Raw genomic sequence first — 23,094 nt, 5'->3', positions numbered from 1 at the left:
AGAAAGATCAATGCAGTGTCAGCTAAAGTCAACTTCCCACACTGCAATGGACTATACTCAAGCCCACCAAATGAGGTACAGTATTTGCAGCATGACAATTTACTATTTCCTTTAATATTTTCCCAACTTAGTAGCCCCGTATCTGCAATAAAAACTCTTCCAGAGCTGTGGAATACGAGCTATAAACTATGTGTGATGTAAAATTCCAGTATTTGTGGCAACATCCACCAAAAAAAAAGGTACTTTTTTAAAAATTAGGTTTTGATAATTCTCTTTCTACATGAGCATTGCTTTAAATACAGTTATAATTAATCCTGAGACAACACACTGCTAGTAGTTTTTAAACTAAGTTTTCACATTAGTGTAACCTTGAGTTGTTTTAGAAATTGTATTCCTTAGATGCCATATTATCCCAGTTGGTAATTCCCTGAGTTTCAAACAAACTAAACAAACACAATTCATGAGACTTGGGACTTAAAATAAGTTTACCACTAAACACAAAAAAATCCTTATATATTGACAGCTGCAGACAGTTTTACAGGGTAAGAACCAGCCCACAGGCATGACGCATAAGGAACAGTTTTACAGTACTACTTAAAAACATATCTATAGTGAAAATCCAAACGTTTGCTTTCTAAGTCTTAGTTTTGTAGCTGGCAAAGCGCAGCAGTCCAAGCCCGTACTGAAGGAGGTGAACGGCAGCTGGCAGGGTGGGCAGGATGGGTGCTGCCAGCTTGCCCAGACAGGGCTGGGTGCTGCTTCTGCAGGGCATGGCCGTGCCAGCACCACAGCACCTTTGCCCACCCCTAAGACACTACGCTCACCTGCTCAACACCAGGAAAAAAATGCTCATTTGGTATTTTTTTTTTCTTTAAAAAAAACCCACTTATATTTTAATCTCAGTCAAACTGGGCACACCATGCCCTTTGCACTGGGTTTTCGCAGCAGGCAGAGCTGCGTGGGCAGACACTTGCTTGGGGCTCTGAGGGCATTTGCTCAGCAGAGGATCACTCTGCCCTGAGGTTTTGTGGCTCCCGCACCAGCATCAGCAGAAGAAAAGGCCCCTTTGAGCCAGCTCCACTGCTGAAGGACTGCAAGCAGTATAGCCAGGTGGAAGGAAAAAAATGAGACCTTTAACACCTTAAACCAGTAAAGATGCTAAATGGGAAAGAAAGGGAAATACCACTATGTTATAAAAACAAGGAACAAACCTCTCATCTTCTACATGCCCTGCCTGGCTCTGGATACTTCAGGGCTTGCTCAAGTCATAACGTGCTTCCCCACCACCTTTTGCAGGGAGATTGGTGTTTGCCTGCCAGAAGGGGGGCTCCTCTAGGAGCTCAGCACCTCCCCGCAGCATCTCCACATCGTTACTCCCCAAAAGATCAGTAAACCAATTCTTAGTCCCTTATGAACATCAGGAAACAGGCCCCAAAGACAGTATGTCACCTCGTTAGCATTTGCTTCCCTCGTTAAACTACAATTGTCATTTTAATACAGGTTTTTCCTCCTGCCACAGACAGGAGTAAAATAAAGACTTCAAAGCAAGCCTGAGAAGAGGTCTTCTTTTTCATCACATGGCTGGAATAACAACTAAAACGCAAAACAAATGGAAATCAAGTGACTTCTGAACAGCTTCATTTCTAAAAATGACTAGTGAGTTTAATTTACCCAAAAGAGTTCAGAAACACTCCCAACATGATTTCTCCCAGGGCTGCAAAGGACACTTGAAACCCATCTGAAGAACACGTCACAGTGGACATTTAGGACTTTGTGAAAATACTAACTTTTTAAAGCTCAACTGAAAACATTTCAAGGCAATGAGAATCGAAACAGACATCTGATAACTAATTTCATTACACAGACTGAATCTCACATGTATGAAACAGCATCTCTAGTTTCTTGGAGGAAATCTGCTGGCCCTTTGAAAACTTTCTTAGGAGAAAGGCACTGAGAAGTGCATCCAGCTAAAATTTTGAGGTCTTCATTGGTCAAACAGTCCTAAAATATTTGAGAAAAGAGAAAGATTTCAGGGCTTTCCTTAAGCAATGCAGATCTCCTTCCCTGAAGGCAACGAAGGCCTCCTTGGCTGAGCGGGTGGCAGGGGTCCTGCGATTCCAATCCTACAGCTATCACTGCCGCCTTGCCCAAACAACACCCTGCCCCATCCCAGGAGCCATCAGCCCATCCCAGGCCCATCTCTCCCAGCACAGAGGAGCAGATGCACACCGCCAGGCTGGGACCCACGTTATGGGGTCAGAGGATGGGATGCCCCATCCACGTTCCTCCACGGGGAGCCGCAGCCCCCAGGTCCCAGGTGTGACACCAGTGGAGGAGTCACAGGGAGCAGGCACCTTTGTGTTGGGCACACACAAAAATGCGCCCGTGTTCCCCTCCGGTAGCTTATAGTGATTTTCCAACATATTTTAAATTTGCAAGGTACTAGAAGCATCAATTTAGTTCTGTAAGATTTTGGGGAAAAAAGGATGGCCAATCACAGAGCAAAACGCCCACTCACAAGGGACAGGAGGTCCCACCTCGAGACACAAACCTGCAAGAACCACCCAAACGCAAGGCAACTATCTGGAGGCACTTACCACCAGCCGTGTGGACAGGACAAAAACCCACTACTTCCCATCTTTACATATTTACTTTCCTATTTATTTTACTTTTCTGGTGTCGAAAAACACAGGTAAGCTGCTGAGGCATCTCAACAGCACGTGTCCACACAACAAAAACCACAGGTATGTTAAATCCAGCGTCCTCTGCCCTTCCAATTTTACCGCTGGCTCAGGAAATAGCACTGCTTAGAGGTGGAAAGCCAACTGCATTGCTCAGCTCATTTTTGCTCAGTTTACATCCCGATGCAGGCTGTGTCAAGACATTTCACAGATAGGTCAAACAAGAAACTCAAAAGATGGTGTATTTTTCATGCAGACACAGCTACAGTTTTTGCTAACTGATTTACACCCTCCCTAGGCACCAGAAGAGCTAGGTTTTTTATTAATTAAATAAAACTTGCTTCAGCCTCTCAATCCCAGATTAAGGCGAGCAGCTGGAAGAAACCCTTACTCCAGCCTGAACTATCCACCCATTCCTCTGCTGGGACACAAGCAAGTGCCAATGCACTCCAACTGCAAAGCAAACGCAGCTGATGATTTTGGTTATTACAAGCAATTTTTTGGTTAGTTGTATTTAATTTCTAGAATTTGTCCCCCCAGGTATTCTTCTATACCATCATCTTCTCCTTCAACTCGGAATCTTTCCTGCTTCCAACCGCCACCACCAGTTTCCAAAGGGAAGGGTGCCTCCAGCTTGAGACCAGATGTGAACGGCTACCAGGGCTTTGGTCCCACTCTTCCCCATGTTCCCTGGGAGAAGAGGAAAAGGTGCCTTCATGGCAGATTTTGCTCCTGACCCCAAAAAACTACAGCATTAGCCTGCAATAGAAAACATGACACATCTTTTCACACACAAAGGGGATGAGTCTCTGCTGTAAACTATAAACTTAGTTCAACAGCACAACTACAGAACTGGGTCTTCCTCTGGAAATAAGTTTTTCCATGTAAATATGAAGAAACAATTTGACATCTATGATGGTACCTGCCTTAATTTATCAGACTGAATTAATGAAATAATAGCCCAAATCCAAACCATGATCCCTATATTCCTTTTGAATTGCTCATTTAAAATTCTAAAATAAATCAGGAAAGACTAGCAGCCAATCATCATAACAAAAAAATAGTTCAGGAAAAAAAGACATACATGTTGCAATTGGAAAAAGCAGTAAGTGCAGTTTATACACAATACAAAGATGTCAGTTGTCTCTCCTTCCCTTGGCATAAAACAAACTCTATTTGAACTTAGGTACAGAAAGTATCTGTTTGTAAGACACTGAAACAAAGTTCACTGACACTTCAAAAGCTATGAAAATTCAGCAGCTATTAAGCAACAGGAATCAGGTTAGTATCCATGGGAAAAAAAAGTATGCTACTCCATGAAGTGATATCCAAGCTATTACTGCTTTTGCTGCAGGTATCAAATAAGATTACGTTTATCATCTATTCTGGACCACTCAGATTCAAACCTGTTTAGGAACAAATACAGACATAAATTATTTTTTCAAACATTCTCTCACCAAAAACGGTTTCACATATTCACACAATACCAGCAAGGAACTTTTCACTTCTGATTTTTAATTTCGTGATCCCCTACGTTTGAAAAATTATATTAACAATATGTTGACGTACTGGTTATTTATGACAGCCTAAAGCCTCAATATTAAATTTAAATACTGAAACAACATTATTTCAAAATCAAAGATTTTAATGCCACTCCTCCTTTCTAGAGGATCACGACATCCCATGTATAAGAGCAGTTACCTTAGAAAAGAACGCAACTGAAGCCAAAGGATTATTCACATGAGCAAAATTACCACAAATGTCTTCAGGGGAATCTGGGCTTTAATCTTGTTGTTCATGATTTCACTATAGCTAATGTTTAAACATTTACATTACTCATTTAGCTGTTTTAAACATTAGTCAAATTGAAATAGTACAACAGTGCAACCTTGAGACTAAGCAGCAACTTTTGAAAGAGAAAGGAATTTAAGAAATCAATTGAAAGTAATTTCTCTGTTCTGTATTAGTACTTTTTAGACAACAGCTACAAGAAAAAGGTAAGTCTGGACTACAGACAGACTGTGGATGAGAATTCAGGCTAGAGGACCAGCGGGGATGGGACAACACAACCATCCCAACCGCACCAACCAATTCTGGTGCTGGAAGATGTTCCACTAGGACACAGACATTCCTGCACCAACCAAGAAAGCTGCTGAAAGCTGTTGTCTCTGCTACAGTGAGTGACGAGGGGCTTCTGCTCAACACATCCTGAAAAAAATAACTGTAAAACCTCCTGCGTGCTTGTTCTATGTATGTTCAGCATATACCAGAGTGCAAATCTTTCTTCATTTGAACAACAGCGCTATTTTTCAAAATTCAGAACAAGGCAGGATGATTATTTTTGACCTTACTCCCTCCCTAGGACAAAGATAATATGCGCATGAGCATTTTGTACCTTAACATTAGACTTCAGAAAAATGCCTCAGAAATCAGTGTTTAGTAAGAAGATGCAAAATACTTAATCGCATGGTTCTGAACACTGTTAAACTGAGTGATATGTCCTGCATTAAGGACGTATGAATATCTTCTCTAGCCTTTACCATGGGAAGTCACTCCCCACAGTCCTTAAATAAAGTTTACTGCTTCAGGACCGCTGAAACAATGCACCTTATTCACAGACTTCTACTTTTAAACACAGGATGGGATGGCTGAGATGCTGCCAGGCAGAAAAGCAAACCGCTGCCGTCAGCTGCCTCCAGCCTTCTGGTGTAACAAGCGGCTGCTGATGAAGCTGGGAGACAGACCAGCGATTAGCAAAGGTGGGATGAAGTATGCCCACGCTAAGCAGCGCCTGGTAACAAGATACACCTCGGTAGGAGCTCCCAGGCCACTTCTACGGCCTGAAGAACCAACGTGATTTATTGCTGGATTTAAAAGCAGAGCATTGAGTGAGACTAGGGTTACCTATCTGCACCTGGCAGAGGACGCGACATGAAGGAGATTTAAAACCGCCTTCCTGTCGACAAGATCCAGGGGGCACAGGCATACCCACACACACAAATGACCGCAGGAAAAAACATCTTATGCAGCTCAGCCAATGAATTTCATTCATTTTATCAGTGAGAAGATTAGAAGGCAACTTGATTGCAGTTTATAGCGCCTATGTGAAGATAAAACAGAAGAAGAGGGTGCTGCAACTTCAGTAAAAAGAGTACACCAAGATAAAAGGTACAGGCTGGAAAGAAGGCTTAACAGATACTGTTTGTGCACATTTTGGGCTTAGCCTTTGATAGGAATCATGATGTTAACCACTCTCTATCAGCCTGCAGCTCCCCAACAGCTTCCCCCACCAAGAGAAACAGCATGAAACTGCATCCGCTGTGCACAAAAAGCCAGGAAGCACAAACTAAACTGGAGAAACAAAAATCATGGATTGTACATGTGTACCAAAGGCCAGGGCACCCAACAGCAGCAGCGAGTACTCTGCCATCCCGGCAATTGCCCTACTCAAGCAGACAGGTGATGGTCACTGCCGGTGCATGCTTTATTATTTTTTAAATAAGTATTATGCATTTAACATGTGAGGGTTTCAGAGCTCTTTAATCCTTTGGCTTTAAAACTTGCACATTACAGGAACTCCATGCACAGGGAAATTAAAAGACCACAGAAGAAACCTGAATCATGCCATCTTCCCGAACAAAGGGCCAGGGAGTGATTAGCTGGAAATCACGCTTCTGGGTCAGTTGTTTTCTCGCTGCTTCCCTATTTATGCATATATACCCATTTTGTGCTCTGGGCAGAGCTGGAGACTGCGGGAGAGCGACGCAGGGACAGGAGACGGGCTAAGCTCCAAGGGAGCTGGGAAGGGGAAGAGTTGCCAAAGCTAGTTGCCAAAGGCTGCACAAAGCTGTAACTTTTGCCCTTCTCTTGCACACAGGATCGCTCACATACCGGTCCGGACACCGGTGCATACTGCTCTCCCCCACCATCCCAGTCTGGCTGCAGGTGTTTTCACAGCCCAACATTTGAGCTGGATCATGAGCAAGGACTCTGACCTACCTGTGGGCACCCAGTGGCCCTTGCCCTGTGGCACAAGGCAAGGAAAGGGGGATCACGCAAACTGCCTCAATGCAGCAGGGAGCCAAAAAAACAGCCCCTGCACCTTAAACTGGGTTTTCTTCCCCGCAGAGGCCTGCTCTCAGGCCATTGCAGCATGCAGGGAGAGCACACAGCAGCAGCCTTGGCAAGCCGAACTCAAAGCACCCCGTGTTTGTAACTCAAGTCTCGCCAACAGTCTGCATTTCCGTGGTGGCGGGTTCCAGGATTTTTGCGCATGTGTCTCATCACTGCAATGCTTCTGGAAAACCAGCTGCTGGTCTTCTAAGAATAAAGTGTTACCTTTTACTTCTAAAATCACATTTCTGCTTTTCACCCACTACAAATATGAGCAGAGTTGAAGAACTTCAAGTTAACTTGTGAGAGGGCTCGAATCCCAGTCTTCTGAGTTCCTGGAAGCCTTCCTTGGGACCTGGCAGTTGCAGCTGGCTATCAGAGATGTCTTTAACACAAGACTGACTCAAACTGTCCCTTCCAGAGTAGTTCCTTGTGTTATTCAATATTAAATATCTGTATGTTAAAAAAAAACCAACCAAAAAACAACCACCAACCACACTTATGGTGTAAAAACTGACTTCCATCACCACTCTGGTGTGTGGGCAGAGTGTTTGCCATCACAGAACATTAGACATTTTACAGCCACATTGTGCAGAAACGGTACTTACCACCTTCTTACTCAAGAAATTGTAATACATCCCCGAGTTTGACAAGACCAGCAAGGGAAACACCCAGTAGAGTTTGGATAGCGCAGGAGGAGAGAGAGAGAGAGAGGGAGGATGCTGGCATGACCCGGGCACAGGTCAGGATGTCACATCCAAAACAGACCCTTGGCTTGCATTACTTGCATGCAGAAAAAATTTTGAAAAAGTCTTGTATGTTGTGATTCTTGAGCAGAAACCACAGCTGAGGGCAACCGGACCAAAACTTTTAAGTATATCAACACGGAGACTCGAGACTACAGAAGACAATTTTGATGCATTAACCCCATAGGCTGAGTTGTCAGTAGGCAACTCATATGCTCATTTTCATTAGTCTTTTTGAGTTCAGATAAAATTTGATAAATACCTTTTCCAATAATATAACATCTCTTGCTGAGTATTAAAAGTTGCTCCTGATAGCCAAAGGAAATGAGGCTAATGAGAGCAGAAATACTTATGCCTACTTTATCTACTAACTAAATTATACAAAATGGCCCCAAAGAATCTCCTAGCAAGACAAATCTGAAACTACATATATTTAAGAGGGGCAGAATTAATCAGTCAGTGATGAAAGTTCCAGATACAGAGCAAAATTTTTCTTCACTTTTGTGTTTGAGAAGTTCCATAAAAAAAAATTTTAATGCTAGGGCTGAAAAAATTTGGTTAAAGGACTGTAATCTTGAATAAAAACACAGATGTTCAAAATGCAGCGAGCCAAAATAATTCACTTCACTGGTCCATATGAAATACAAAATGTGTCTCCCAACTTACACCCAAAAACCCAGCTTGCCCAGTGTTTGTGGGTTCCTGAGCCGATGTGCGGCGCCACGTGGCTTCCCGGAGCATGGGTCTTCCCATACTGCTTGTGCTTTTTTCCAGGAACATCCCAACCAGCTCAGCTTTACCCAGCTGCGAAGCCTGCTATAGCTATGCACCAGGAGCTTCCACACATCTCGAGCTGCTGCAGCTCTTGGTGCAGCCACAGCTGGGCTGGCACTCACCAAGTTGGCAGACATGACAATGCAGTGCCCTTAACCACCAGCCTGTGCTTTTCCCTTCCTGGTGGAGTGAAGGCTGGCTTTTATTTCAAACTACCAATACAGAGGTCAATCCAATAAAAACAGAGGGAAACATAAAATGCAGCGTTTAAGATTGAACGCAGAGCTCAGCACATGCTGAAGCTGAAGTTACAGTTCATGGCTTGCAGATTTTGTGTCTGCAACATACAGCAAAAACCCCAAATATAGGATCCAGATGATCCCAAAAATCAAAACAATGAAATGGCAGGGCATGAAGATAAGTATTTCTCCACAAAAGCTGGATGATTTGCTTCTCCAAAGTACAAATCTCATAACCTCATGGGAACTTTGGGTTTGACCCTCCCCGTGATTAACAGAGAAAATACCACTTATCTGACTTAACTACCACATGTCACAGCAAATGCCATTTTCCACTGTAAATATCAGTTCCTAGCTAGCTAATCTCTTGGCTCTTATGCCGAAAGCTGCCCCCTTCCATTTATTGGGGGGGGGGGGGTGTCTCCACCCTTTGTGCATTTATAGACAAGTCCTTTCTAAATTCATTAGTTTTCCTTGAAAGCAGGGGGTTAGAGTTACTTAAATGGTGGTTGCTCACAAACTATACTACAGTAGTAACAGCTGCTAGTAGTCATGTTAGAAAAGAGGGGTGAAGAAATTTTGGTCTTAAAAAAAGGGACAAAAATATAAGTCACATGGGTTTTTTACCCCCATGAGTTAATCAAATCTTAGGTCTTAATAATGGGTGAGAGAAATGGTATTTCAGTTACACATATTGAGCTTCAGATATTATTTTTAATACAATTTACCATAATTACAACACCTTGGTGGGGTTTTTTTGTTGTTCCCACATTGGTTCCTCAACTTCAGTACTTCCATGCTTACTTTCATCTGTGCCACTGGCAGTATCTGTATTCCCTAGGTGGTGTAAAGTCTATACTGCTGCTACTGCCATTTGCTGTGATGGGACTTCATTTTGAACTCACAAAAGTGTTTTGCTGATCCATAAGCAATGCAGCCTTGTAACTGTGATAAGTGGGAAAGCTGGAGAAATACTTACGGTGAAAGATGCAAAAATTATTTTTAGAAGAAAACAACCCACTTTGAATGGGAATTAATTCCTCTATATATTAGTTGAGTCAACTGTCAAGTAAGACTGGCCAAAAAGAAAGCCTTGCTGAGCAACAGCAGCAGGAGAAGCTTCAGAGAGGACCACATGCACCAGCGGTCAAACTGTGTATTATCAGTTTACTACAGATCTCGAGTGCATCAGTGAAGCATTGGTTAGAAGCAGGCATACTGACCTCACCTAGGTTTTCAAATGGCTTTTGCCAGCGTCCCCCTCTCAACAAACTGCACATCTTTTCTAATAGTCACCATCATCAGTCAAATGGAAAAGTGACAGAGTTGGAGTCAATACCACTCGTATCAATAAAAATAAATCAATATGGTATTCGATAGAACACCATAATAATTAACTAGTTCTGCAGAGATGATGGCGACTTCTAGGATGAGAGGGCTTAAAAAGAGAGGAGAGAGTCCTGCCAGAGGGGACATTTTGTTGGGGAAAATTTACTAATACAAGAAAATTATTTATATCAGGAATTTATCATTGCACGAGGCATGGCAAAACTGCATACAGGACCCTGCCCATCTTTACCATCTCTTGCAAATCAGTATCATTTCAAAGCAGAAGGCAAATAGGGAAGGACTACAGGGTGATACACAGCTGAGGGAGTTTGAGGGAAGTCTCCCAAGAGCTGCTCAGTCTAACAGAACAAATCAGAGTTATGACTGTGCCAAATACAGGGAGGAGAGGGAAAAAAGGAAGCAATTACCTGCCCTGGAAGGGAGTGCTGTACAGAACCAAACGAGGCTTTTTGTATGAAGGCAAGAAATAATCAATGCTTTTCAGGCAGAATTGATACACGCTGCAAATGATGGCAGAGCAAGGACTACATTGGATTAGCCGTGAGTGCCTTTATTTTTCTACAGTCCTTTCAGAAAGCATTTCCAGGTGGCCCCAGGAGGAGGAGGAGAGCTGCCAGCACCCCATGCATGCCGTGGGAGGGCAGCAGCTGAGTGGCACCCAGCTGCCAGCCAGCCCAGAGCCCCCACAGAAGGAAGGATGGAAAAGGTGAGGGAAGCCAGCCTTCACCTGGGGCACAAGGGACACCTCCCCGTGATTTTGCTGGAAACCAGAGAGTCATGTCTCTTTTTTTCCCCTGCTTGGTTGCATTTCCACTCCAGCCAAAACCACAGCACTGGGGTGCCATCCAAGCTGTCTGCTGCGGTTCGGGATGCTCATGCCATCCTCCCCACCTCACGGGGCACGTACATACCTGTACCACCACCACATCCCTCCTCCATCTCTGCCACTTCCCATACATACACCAACACACACACATAAGGTCTAAAGATCACCCCATCATAGTCCGCAAGAATTTAAAACCGGCAAGAGATTAACAGAGGGACAAGCACTGCTTCTGTGCAGACTATGCTGCATCTGCTCCTGCAACAGGGTGGAAATTCCCCATTCCCCTGGCACACTGACACATGGGAGCAAATAACTCAAGACGTAAAATTTGCTTCAGGTTCACTACAGCGGAGCTACAGAGTGAAAAAGCCATTTAATGCAATCACGACTACCTAAGCGATCTCAGGCACCGAAGCAAGGAATACATCAGTTCATATGTGAAGAAAGCATGTTCTTGAGTGGAATTTAGATTATGCACCTACTTTAGTGCCCTTTTACTGTATTCTAAATTACTTTTAGACTGATTCTTTTATTCTGGACAAAGTACTGAACACAAAAAATATACATATGCATGTATTTCATATAAATGCATACACTGCACACATTTTCTGTGAAGTAAAAGCTATTAATTCAGACATACAGACAGTTAGCTGTTCTCGAAACAATGCACTAAACAAGAAACCAAGACTTTAGCTCTGTGAGGTGAAAACCTCCAGTAAGAACGCCAGCAGCCTCCTAACACAGATCCAAAAGTAATTTATTCAAAACTATCCCACTGCACCCACATTACAGTAGTATTCACTACCAATGCTGCCAGAACAATGTACACCTGAAGTCCAGCAAACTGTTGGAGCAAGAGGAGTTTGTAGGCACTTTAAGTAACAGTGGATGCAAAAATACACATTTATACTCACTTTCCCGGACTTCTGCACATCTAGGGGTTTCTGCTGTTTTCATACTGGTCAGAGGGCTGTGCTGTTTCCATGTTTCACGGGACAACCACTACACCTCCGTACCAGAGGGACCTATACAGGTCTCAGAACCACCATCATCAACCCGCCCCAATGCTCTGCAGGCAAAGAGCTGGTTATGGGTATAGTTAAGACTTACACAAGATGACGGTTGTGGCTCAACAGCAAGAGCAGCAAATACTTTACAGTGGCAGTGCAGTATTCCATTTTAAACAATTCACTCACATTTTGTCAGGACAGTCCACTGTCTAGTTGTTCTTCTGGGTCTTCTAATCAGAGCAAGCCTGCAGCTAAATGGACAGCGTTAGTGCTTCCTACCTCTTCCCAAGCAAAGGGACTATTCTGTCCTGATTAATATGCTTGTTTTACAGTCTATGTCCCGTTTAGACTATAGCAATGTACTGACCAGGCAAGAAACCACTAGAAGTAGTCAAGGAAGGTATGCAAGCCAGGGAGAAGCACAAATACCAAAGTCAAAGCATTAGCTAATGCTGAGGAGCTATGTTACACTGAAAGCTACCAGGAGAACAATTCCTTTCCCTACTTTCCACCACTGCACTATAAAAGCTATGACCTTCAAAATATTGGCTTTTTTTTTTTTTTCCCTTTATGATTCAAAGCAGCCTGTTTCATCCAAGCAGTCCTATAGATCAGGCGATACTCTGGCAAGAGAATAACAGTCAATAGCCATATTCCTCAATGGAGCTTTTATTGCAAGAATCAAATGTTGTATTTCTAGTCCCTTCCACAATCACTTAAAGCAATCAAGAGCAGCTGTTTAGAAAATGTTCTCACAGCTATCAAGGAAGCTTGCTTAAGACTGGAAAGCCAAGTTTCTTTTAAAGTAAACCTCTTGAACAAGTTACTGAGGAAAGAACAGCCTGAAAGCAGAACAAAGGACAACTCTGAACTTGAAGTAGGCTTATGCTGAAAGAGCCAGCAAGGACACCGATGCTGAGAGAAGTTGCATAGGTTCATAACAGGGCTGGCAAAACCGGCCTCCGAAGAATCCTGGTTCACCTTCATCTGAGATCTCACCTGCTGGCCATTAAACCAGACTGAGCCCTACATGAAAAGCAGGCAGTTTTGCCTAAGAAAAAATGCCCGAGGAGGCCAATGGAAGCGGAAAAGGAACAGCAGAGTTGGGAATATTGTCCAGTAGTGCCAAGTGTTATCTGGGCAACAAAAAAACCTAGCCATTGTAACCTGAAATGCAATGATGGGAGAAGGGGGTGCTGAGAAAAATATACAGAGTTACAGGAACACTAGCTATATTTATTTAAGCTATATTATATTTACTCCATCTCCAGGAAAGGTGACCACGGCCTAACGTTCAAAGTTTATATTTCTGGTGTGCTGAAGCTCCTCTCAGCAGCGCGAGGAGCAGACTGGCTGAACACAGCAACCACACAAACTTTGTCCCTTGGGCAAACGGGGGTGAGCAGCCCACGGCCAAAGCGAGACACCGGATCGCGACAGATCCGACACTGCAATACCCCGAAAACAGCAGGGCGGGCTGAAGCCTCCGCGCAGGCCACGACAGTCCTCACCGGCCGCTGCCGCAGGACCGGCCGCCCTTCGGCGGGGGGAGCGGGCGGCGCTCGGCCCCGCTCGGCACCACGGAGAGCTCCCTCCCGCCCTCCCGGCAGGCGGGGGGGACCCAAAGCGCCCCTCCCCGCGGCAGCAGCACCCGCGGAGCTGCGGGACAAGCCGCCCGCCTCGCTCCCTGACATCCCCCCCCCCCGCCCCCCCGGCTCAGTGGGGCTTCAGCCCTGAGGGGAGGCGTGCGAAGCTCCTGCCGGAGGAGACGGACAGGTGTTAATCACCACCTTGGTCTTCTCCAGTCGCTCAACCCTCCTAAAAGGGAGGATATTACAAAGTTTGCCACCAGGCAGTCATTTTACTTTCCCAGCAGGAAAACAAACAAACAAACAAAAAACGTTTCACAGACTGTAGCTCAGGAATTTGTACACAGAAAAATTACTCTCGACATCACCAAAGAAAACAAACAGAGACGGCACACTACAAGAAGTTATACACATGAAGAATGATGTTACCTTCCAAAAATATAAATAAATTATCATCTTGGCAATAAATACGAGCCAAAGCCTGAAAGAACTATTTTACTTCCAGGCAAGTTCATTCATAGATCTTGTTAATAGTGAACCTGGTTCCTTCATGAACTCAGGAGCAGCAGGAGGAAAAGCATATAAGAAGATTAGGTTAATACTATATTTAAGCATATGTAAGGACAGTGAATGAAATACTGATTATTCACTCACTTAATTCAAAAAAACCAACCACTTACTAAGAATAGCTTTCAGGGGATAAGAGAAGAGAAACTAGGCTGCACCAGAAAAAAAACATACACAGCTACAGTAGTACTCGCTATCCCTCATTACCCGCATTCATCAGCGCTGAGGTCTATGGGAATCAACTTTGATATAAAAGCATCAACGGGGATAAACTACCCAAAGGCTTTTAGACTAAGGCTCTCTTTGCACGGTATTTCCAACTTGTTGTCATCATCATGGAAAACAGCAGAGCTGGGTTTAATGTAACTTCCCAGATTTTTGCAAAGATGTTCAAAGACACAGGAAAAAATCAGACTTTGCAGGCTTTACCACGATGGAAGGACCTGTCAGTCCACATGAATTAGAGGGAAGGCTACTGGGCTCAAGACCCCACCAGTCCAAGCATGTAAGGTAGGTTATGGAGTTAAGAGAGGATTTTCTGCACTTTCTTGAAAGCTCTTTAGTCTGGGAGACTTTACCCCTTTGCCTGTACTTTGTCAAAAGCCCAGGCACGCACGCTCCCAACCAGACCTCCACGCTTTCGCTCCAGTCAGCTGTACTTCTCTGTTTCACGTTCTTAAAAGCTGCTAACTCAGCCAAGGGTCCCAATTTAGCTTCTGATTAATCAAAGGCTGAACAGTCATTAGCGATTGAGGCACAATCCAATCACAAACAGCTCTACAGGCAGCCGACATGCCTGTAGAGCTCCTCTCTGCGCTCACCATCCTCCAAAGGGAGCCCAGGAATGTGCTCCCACCTTGCTCCTCCATGTGAGCTGGAGCACAGAGGTGGTGGAGACAAGCAGGAGACTGTCAAAAGCACATTCCTGATGCAAATTGAAATGCTAGCGTACATGCCCAACACACAACTGCCAGGATCACTGGTTCGAGTCAAGCATTAATTTCCAGCTCCACTTTGTTATCAAAACACAGTACCACACAACATCAAACTGTAGCATACTGCTTGGCGCTAGTAAGTGGTGGGAGATAAAAAGCATCTGTAAAAATATGACTACAAGAGCATCTGTATAATACACATTAAATCCCAGGAAAGCACATCTGCTCTCTGCACTTGAATGATGGCTGGCTGTAAGATCACTTCTAACCAAGAGAGGGGCTGCAGCTCCAGAGAAGACATCAAAGCCAACGCAGCTGAGAAAATGGAAGCGTCGTGCCACGCAGCTCCTCTGAAAAGCTTAAGGAGGAAAAAAAAAAAAAAAGAACACGTTTTAGCCTGGCTGGAAAAGGTGACCCCGGTTTAACATGGAATATGACCTTAATTCACAGTTGCCTGTGGCTCTACGCCTTCAAAACAGCACCCAGACTTTGTGCAGACTCTACAGGCAACAGGTCCAAGGGGCTGCAAACCTGCATGCAGTCAGTGTCCGAAAGGGGACATTCAACCAGATTAAAAGTTTCAGCTACCAAAACTACCAAAATTTAAGTCAGAAAACAATGCTATTTCTCACACAGATTAAGCAGCTATCATGAAAGAGATCTCTCCCTATATAAAACCCCTTGCTAATTTCCGTAGCATGGAAAACACATAAAACACACCCTGGAATGAACTTTGTAGCACCAGCATTTAAAAAAGTGAGTAAGCACCTGACAAAAGAGAATTTATCTCCTCCTCCTTTGGTCTCCCAGTGTGAGTTACATATGTGTGTCAAGAGCAAGCTTTAAAACTTGGGCAGCGGAGGAGGGCTATAACCCAGTTCCCCCACAGAGCTACCTTTATTACAAGTTTCTCACAAACAAAGCACAGTTCACAGCCAATGGCTTATGTTCATTCTTCTCATTTTTCAGGGACTTAAATATACCAGTACTGATCCTCTATCTTTAGATGCGAAAAGCATGGCAAGTCTAAGGACAAAAGCAGCGTTGAAATGTGTTATCTTAGTCTGGTTCTGATCAGTAAACATTTTTTCCTTACTATCCTCCTAATAGCATCCAGCGTGGACCACACCAAGGCTCCATCATCTTGAGTGCTATACTCTTCCCTTGGCAGCTGCTGCAAGAAGAGGGCAAGCCTGCAGAGAGATTTTCCTTCAATAGTCTCCCAAGTCCCTGGTAATCTCTGCTGCGCAAATTTCCTGATTTTCAGTCAGCACCTTGGTGTTTATATTATCCCTAGCTGGAGTCTTCTGCTAAGGCTGTCCACACTTATTTTCCAGCTAATCTGCACTCATGTGCAAACTTTATTAAGGAAAACATACAGCTGATCATGCTTTTGAATTAAAGATCCTACTATGCTCTTACTGGGAGTCATATAAAGACTTTTTTTTTTCTTATTAAGTACTCAGTACCTGTGCTCAATATTTGAGGTGAAAAATAAAAACTTATTTTGATTCAGAATGGGCTTTGTAAACACAGTTGTATAAAATCTACATCTAAAGAAAGAAGTCAAGATATTTTTCCCCTCTAATAGTTTCCCAGCAGACTGTGCCCAAATATTAGAGTATAATGAAGTAAGGAAAAAGGCAGTGAAAGTTTACACTTGACTCATTTGCTAATAAAGATGAGGAGCTGGGTAAATCAACCTAAATAAAAATCAGCCTCACTTTAGATGCACTGAATGCTTTCAGCAGAAGCCCTTCAGAATGGAAGAGGCAGGTACTAATTATCTCTGCAAATCTCAAAACTTAAACAGATAAAATGGGAAAAAAATACTTCTAGTTGAGGCTGCCTCACAATCCCTATGTAAAAACTTCATTTTCACATGCCACATCTGACAAATGAAAGAAGCTAATGTTTTCCATACTTGCTTGTTCTCTTTTTGATCAAATTCTAAACAGTTTATCTCTTCCCAGAGCCGATATGACAAAATTAATAGCAGAAAGGAGGAGGGAGAGCCATTGGGAAATAAAGAGTGGAAGCACACAGAGTTTGGAACAAAGATAAATTGGCATTGGTACAGTACTCAAGCCTAATATTACCAAAGGCCCATCACAAAATTGTTTATGCGACTTAAAGTATATAATAGCAAAAGCAACAAGACAGCAACATAATCAGAGAGTACACCCTGACATGCAGCACCAAACTCATCACCAAATGAGAAAGATTTCTACTTTCCTTTAAATTCAAAATACAGTATATTAGTCCCATGTTTTCTCTGAATGAGAATACTCAGGATACTCGGCATCTTACCCGCAAGACTCAAGATACAGGTCCAAGAGATCTATTCTGTTAGAACCTCTTCAAAATAAAAAATAAATTAAAAAAACAACCAAAAAACAGATCTTCCTGTTTCAGTATGCCTCAAGAAGGAAAAGCCTCAGAAACCGAAATGGCAGAGAACATCAGTATAAATATCTCAAATTTGTACTGGTGCAAACAGGAAAAAGGCGATACTCTTCAATCCCCCGAGCAGACCTTCCTTTTGCATCTCTGCCAAAAGCACTCTGCACAGCAAAATCCTGACCCAAGTGGTTATGTGGCACCTATAAAAGAACATTTTCGCAGACAACTGCAAAAGCCTTTACAGTGAAATTTAAAGTCTTCACTCATCTGCCTTCCCCTTCAGCCCCAAGGGGCAAGGTGAAGGACAGTACCAAAAACCTTTTGTTTTCTTCTATGACCTATGACAATGCAAGATTGCTCATCAGATCACTCCTCACCACTTTCACAAAGGAAAATAAGGATACTCAGCTTCTACTGGAACTACTTAAGAAACTTGATTTCCTGTTTGTCTCCCTACCATGAAAATCCTCTGATGTCTAACAATATATTTGTACTCAGGCAACAGCTTTTCTTCCAGCGGAGCACTAATCTGAGAATTTCTTCCACGTAGATTCCTGTCCTCACACAACTTCTCGGCACTTACCTGTGACATCTCTATGCTTTTGTCAAATTTGATGGACTTTTCAATGCGTTGACCAATTTCATTCAGGGGCACTGCCAGCCCCCGGTGGGTGCTTATGCAATGGGAAATTGAGCTCAGAAACATATGGGGGTGGCAGGAGCTCCAGACAAAAATGTTTGTTCATGAGGCAGTCCTGACCTAAAACCACGGACAGCATCCTCACTTCAAGAGACAGAAACACAAAGAGACCTAACCCTACAGCATCAGGGAAGAGATTTCTCCCCAAGGAAAACAAAGCACCATTCCTCTTCAAGCACATAAGTAAAAAATATTTAAAAGTTAAATAAATTAAATAAAATTTAAAACCCAACACATCCCACAAAGATATAAAACCATAAGACCGTGCTATCAAGTACAGAGGAAAGAAGCTTCTGGCCTCTGAGCTCCCTGGTGCTTCCACAGATGCTCGGTACTGCATATAAAAGCTCAGGAATGACCAAATTCCACCAACACACACATAATTACCAAAAGCAGCCCGACATTCCCCGTCCCCTCTAACCAGCCAATACCCACAGAGAACACTTCTGTAATCAGGTTATTCCCTGGCTCTGTTGGCAGCGGGATGGACGTGCATCCGAGGGGACAGCACTGAGTCACAGCCCTCGGCAGCCAGCACTGACTCAGCCCCGCGCTCCCCGCCAGCACAGGAGGCTCAAGGTAACCCGCACTGCTTTTGTGGAGGCGACGAATTGCCTTTGCACGGGGACGGACAAATGCTGCAGCTGACCCGGAGGCAGAAAAACGTAAAAAGATCCCAATTCCCTTTGCAACCAGATATCCTTGAGAGGACGACTGTCCGGAGCATCACTCCAAGACAAGCTCAGCTCCCACAGTAATATCAGTTACGTGGCTTTTTTCTTTTTTTTTTTTTTTTTTTTTTTTTTTTTTTTTTTTTTTTTTTTATTTTTCAAATGCACAGATGTGCTGCTGCTTTGGTCAGCTACAGACCCCGATACTCACAGCTGGCTCCTGCCAGCTCCCAGAGCCTGCTGATGGCCTCTTCAAGGATTCAAATTGCAAAAACAAGTATTTCTCATACCTACCATACAAAAAACATTCACTAAAAGGATTGAAAAAAATGCACTCTGTTGTTGAATGGTAGGAAAGAACAAAAAATGGCCACATTGTATCCAAACAGGAAAGAAATTTGCTTTAAAACGTCATTTCATTTGCTTACATAATCAATTCACCAAGCTTTTTTTTTTTTTTTTTTGGTCACACAACATTTATACTATAAAGGTATTTCCTTTAAAAGCAAGGTACATAAATAACAGCTTCCACTGATAAACACAATCCAAAACCACAGTTTTAATCTTTGGTACTTAAACTTAAACTGAAATCCATAGTACGGCAGCTGGATGGCCCAAGTTTCAAAGGTGCCAAGCACTTACTGGTTTCAGAAGTTGCAGAAACAGCAAGTGCTACACGCCTCTCTTCATCAGACCACATCCTTAGACGTTCAAGCAAAGATCCCCACCTAATGTGTCAGGGTCCTGCACCCACTGAACTGACTTGAAATGCAAGAGGCATCAACCTGATAAGCCACACTCACTGCTAGCACCTGGTGAGAGCCTATGTCAGCCTTGCCTAAAACCCTCCTGGCACAGAGAAGCACCAACATACTCATTCAGACCCTGCAGCTGGAGAAACACTCCTCACCGGGGGCACACCCACCACTGCCATCCCCAAAACTTCCTCAAGTCACAGATGACATCTAAAAACCACCAATGCCAAGTTGCTTAGAGGGCACGTTAGATTTCTGGTCTCTCCCACGGCTCTCTAGCACAAGCGTTTGCCATCACCCTGTTTAACAGGAACCCCTCGTTCCCACGCAGGACCTCTGACCAGGTGACTGCCAAAGGCACCGGCACACGGTATGCCGAGCGCAGAGATGAGTTTGCTGGAGAGCAGCAGAGCCTGACCTGATTGCAGTCCCAAACTGCGACGATGCCCTGTCTGAGCTAATAAGCCCAGCCATTTATAAGGTTTTACTCACTTAAGTCAAAACACAGTCGGCTTTTAAAAAAGTCCCATTTGCTTATAATAAACAAGATAAAGGTACTCTAGAAGACTTACGTGCTCATAGCAAGCAAGAGGCCTGCCACTGAAGGCTTATGGCATCACATTTCCATTCCCGAACTACACAGAGCCCACAAAAGGGCACTAAACTTTCATCAGAGCAGATAAGTCTGAATAAGCTGGGGGCAAATATAAAGATGGCCTGAGGTTCGCGAATGCAGTGTGAGCAAAGCTCTGAGACACCTCCCGCTTCAAACACTAAGCACAGTATCCTCCATGGTACCTTTTCAGAAAACAAGTCTTCATAAAGCAAATTCTCCTCCTACTGAAAAAGCTGGGCTGCTCTCCCTTGAGTGGAGGAGCCACTGCTTTCGCACATCAAGCCATGCCAGGGAAGACCCGGGCAGCACGCTGGCTGCTGAAAAGAAACTTTAAAAAGCACGCCTGCACGAGGGGTTAGGGCCACAGCTCATCTGTTACACTCCGATAAACCCTATGGCAAAACATGAGAAAATTCCTTGCGCAATCCTTTTTCTTAATTACTGAAAGCGAGAATTGCATGTTCATGCAGCTGTGCCTCGGCAAACTTGGGGAAGGCATCCCAGGAGGCCAGCCTTGCAAAGCCGAGCGCTGTGACAAAGAGCGCAGGGTGAGCACGCCGGTGCAAGCAGCACAACCACGATCATGCCTGAGCTGCGCTCTTCTCGTCGCACGAAAACCGTGGACTTACTGGCACAGACAAACGCTAGCCGACGGAGCTCTGCACTGAATTAACTGAGGACAGTGCCTCAAAGCAAAACTGATGCACCATCACCTGTCAAAGCTAACTGCTGGACACGCTTCTGTGAACGTGGTGGTGTACAGAGCATGAACTTCATGGAAAAGAGAGGACTGCTCGACCTTGGGCTGCCAGAGGAGTGGTGCGAAGCTTCCTGTCCCACTGTGCCAGCCCTGAACGGTGAGGATTACTGAGCTTTTCCTCTGGGCATCGCACGACTACGCGCCGTAAGGGCCAAGAACCACATTATTCGCTGCAGAGAAAAAAAGTTAAACAGACAAGAGGATTTGGCAAAACCCCCAAAAACATCTATCTTGGACATCCTAAAAGTAACAACAGTCATTCAAGACATGACTGTTTATACTACAAGACTCATTACATAGGAGGCTTGTCTATTTTTAGAGGTAGATATCACTACAATTGAGTGCTAGATAAACCCAAACAATTATTTTAAAAGGGTGTTCCATCACTAATTATTCTAAACATCTTCTGTGCTCTGTAGGTTGGCCTCCTGCCACTCTCCAGCATAACAGCTCAGAGAACGATGCTACGACTTCACTCACACGACACTCAAACGGTGGTGACAGATAACTCACAGAGCAAGCAGCATGTCCATACCAGTCCAACAGCCGGGGCGAGCTTGTCACCCGCCTGTGCACACCAAAAAAAAAAAAAAACCAAAAAAAAAAAAAAAACCAAACCAAGACCGCAATCTTTTGTTTATGCTACAATTATGCTACAAAAACCAGGAAGTTTTAATTTACCACTGAAAAAGATTCCCTGAGGAATAAATGGGCTACAAACAGTGGCAAAAGCCCTTGAGCAGCAGCACCACGTTCAGAGCCCCAGGGCTCAAATCTGATACGGCGCAATGTAGAAACATCAACTGCGGTTTGCTGCTGCTTGGAAGAATCTACTGGAGATGGGGCGGGGGGTTGGGGGGGTGGGGGAGAAGCAGTTAGGCTCCTGCACGCAGCTGTATCTTCCTGAAGAACCAAGTAAAAGCCCAGGCCGAGCATGTTTCTCAGGACCAGCCTGACTGCTGTTGGCTACGCCACTCGTCGATCTATTTTGTGGTTTCATCAGACTGAGCCCAGAGTCCCGACTGCTTCACAGCCGCCTCCCCTCCAGCCAAGCACCGCCGGCGCTCCCTCACCCTCAGTTTTGAGAGATATGAGGTGAAGACATGGGCGGAAAGCAGAGCTGGATCGGGCCGGCGGCCGCCCCTCAGCCACAGGCCAGCCAGGCACCCTGCGGGGGAACCCAGGGTGCCTCAATTTCTAAAAACGCCCATGAACGTTTTTGAAGCAAACCATACTTTTTAGCACAATAACAGATATTGTGACCGCGGTTTTGCTCCAGCACAGCCTAAATCCAACCGAATGCAGGAGGAACCATGACACCCAAACCCACCCGGGGCCAAAGCAACAGATGGCACGCTAAAAAAAAAAAAAAAAAGGGACGGGGCTTTTCGGGTATTTTAACCAGCCGGGGAAGAGAGACGCTGCGAGGTGAACCCACATTTCACGCTCGAGCTCCTCTCGCAAGGACGTGCCCGCCTTCCCCGCTGCAGAGGGCGGGCAGCGGGTGCCGCCGGCGGGGGGGGGGGGGCCAGCCCCGGCTCCTCCGGAGGGGGTACGCCGGTCCCTGGAGGCCGGGCGGCAGCCGGGGAAGGGGAGGGGAAGGGAGGGCGGGCAGGCCACCGCGACCGCCGCGCTCACCTTCCCCGCCGGCAGCGGGCTCCCGGGCGGCAGAGCGCGGGGCAGAGCAGACACCCCGGTCCCGGCGGCTGCCGCGTCCCCGGGAGACAGGAGAAGGCGCCGGGCTTGGCGGCCGGCCCCCGCCGGGTGGCTCCCCCCGGGGCGGGCGACCGGGGCCAAACTTCCCGCCGCGCCGCCACCCCCTCAAAATGGCTTCGCCGCCGCCGCGGCCCCTGGCCGGGTAAGGCCGCCCGGGAGCCCGCCCCCGCCCCGCCGCCGGGCACGGCCGGGCCCCGCGCCGCACTGCGCCCCGCCACGCCGGGGGCCGGCACCCGCGCCCCGCCCCGCCGCACTCAACAGGTGCGGGGCGGCCGGGCCCGCCGCCACCGGCACCTGCCGCCGCGTCAGGACCTGGACAGGTCCCGCGAGGCGCTCCCGCCGCCGCCCCCGAACCTCACCTCTCCCGGCGCCACGCCGCTGCCCGGGCCCCCGCCGCCGCCGCCGCTCCGCCATCCGCAGCCCCGGCCGAGCCGAGCGGCGGCCCCCGCCGTGCCACCGCCACCGGCTCCCGTGCGCGCCTGCGCGCGACCGGGGCGACTGGCCGCGCGCGCCCCCGCCGACGTGCAGGCCGCGCCTGGCCCGCCAGCGGCGCGAGCCCCGCGCGCGGGGCGGGGCCGGGGGCAGCGCCGTCGTTCCCATTGGCGGGCCCCGGGCGGGGCGGGGCGGGGGAGCGACGGGGGGA

At 45.9% G+C, this 23,094-nt stretch overlaps 1 protein-coding gene across 3 annotated transcripts in view; it reads right to left on the bottom strand.

Annotated features, from left to right (window-relative positions):
* ADARB1 (adenosine deaminase RNA specific B1) overlaps positions 1-22,831 on the bottom strand; it is a 91,880-nt gene extending 69,049 nt beyond the window's left edge. Inside the window, exon 1 of one of the 3 annotated variants that reach the window (XM_030017376.2) lies at positions 22,811-22,831. The gene's annotated coding sequence lies outside the window, so the exon portion shown is untranslated. Of the gene's footprint in view, positions 1-17,762; positions 17,783-18,368; positions 18,694-22,810 lie in introns of those variants that run through there. The other 2 variants (XM_030017379.2, XM_030017378.2) reach the window with 2 other exon arrangements.
* Between the last annotated feature and the right edge of the window lie 263 nt (positions 22,832-23,094).

Source organism: Aquila chrysaetos, chromosome 6, assembly GCF_900496995.4.
Source record: "Aquila chrysaetos chrysaetos chromosome 6, bAquChr1.4, whole genome shotgun sequence".
Classification (NCBI taxonomy): Eukaryota; Metazoa; Chordata; class Aves; order Accipitriformes; family Accipitridae; genus Aquila; species Aquila chrysaetos.
Note: the sequence above shows the minus strand (reverse complement) of the source record. Positions and strands in the feature narration are given on the sequence as shown.